Below are 1,384 nucleotides of genomic sequence, written 5' to 3'. Positions count from 1 at the left end.
ACCCCCCTGTATAACCCTACAACTTCTCTAATCCCTGTGACTCCACATGTCCCATCATCACTTCAAATCAGACTGCTTTGTCACCTGGTAGTTTTCTGTCCATTTGTCATCTCCACGCTACTCTTTGTGTCTTTATATCAACTTAAAAACAGGTAAAACTCTGAATCATCTGAAAAAAAAACATTGTATCAATCAAGCAGTCTCTAAATATATATTTTTATCATATTTTACAGGAAATGACTCGCCCACGGATATAAAAATTAGTCAGCCCACTAAGGCCCTATAAAGATCGGATGATTACTATAAGAGACTATGAGATTTATTCATTGCTATTATAAGCATATAATAGCCAATAATTACACTTTAGATCATTGTAGTGCCACCAAACGCGTAGCACACATAGATAACCTTATGTAGTTCATATTACAACTCTTCCTTTCAGAAGAGTGCTAAACTCTATTTTTTTTGCATTGTAATTAAAGCAGGTCAGGTTAGCAATCTCTGCAACAGGAACCACAGCACTGAGCATTGTGTGCACTGCACAAAGCATACCTGTCACAAATGCAGGAAGGACTCACCTTGGTTTTGTAAAAACTGCTAAATGGGACAATTGTAGCTTCATATATAGTGCTTTTCCTTGGGTGAAAATTTTTTTACTGCTATACTGAAATCATACTGTTTGCCATTCTGTAAGCTGAAATGTTGAATGACATGAAAAGGCGAGAACAGACAAAATACAATTATTCTCTGAGTTGTTCTTTCTTTCACATAGTGAGCTTTGCAATATAAAGGTGACGGTGACTTATAACGTTGTTTATTAAAGACTGAGTTAGGGGAAGCATGCAGATATTGTAAAAAGGGGCCTAAGTCGCACCCTTGAGGAACACCACATCAGATTTTTTTGTGGTCTATAATGGAAACACAACAAAGTCCCTTTCCAACTGGGATTTGAACCAGTCCAATGCTGTACTATAAAGATAAACCCAGTTTTCTAAGTGCTCTCATAAATTGGTAATTAACAGTGTTAAATGCTGCACTAGGGTCCAATAATACCAGTCTTAATTTTTAATGGATGTCAATGATAACATTGGCAACGACAGTCTCTGTGCTGCAGTGAGAACGGATGCCTGACTGGACGTTGAAGCGACTAATCAGTGTTAGTAATTGTTTTCAGAAAGATAGTATATTTCAGTGGCGGCCGGCCCATAGGGGGCGCTGGGGCACCGCCCTCCCTGATAAGAAGAGAGAAACATAAAATATATTTTTAGACATTAACTTATAAATGTCAGTTTTACTCTCTAGAGTGGGTACCTATAAGCAAAACAAATTATATAAACTACATTTCCCTATCTACTGTCATTAATTTGTGGATTTCCACAGACAG

This window comes from Cyprinodon variegatus, unplaced genomic scaffold (genome assembly GCF_000732505.1).
Source record: "Cyprinodon variegatus isolate N-32 unplaced genomic scaffold, C_variegatus-1.0 Scaffold284, whole genome shotgun sequence".
Lineage (NCBI taxonomy): Eukaryota > Metazoa > Chordata > Actinopteri > Cyprinodontiformes > Cyprinodontidae > Cyprinodon > Cyprinodon variegatus.
This window is presented reverse-complemented; position numbering follows the sequence as displayed.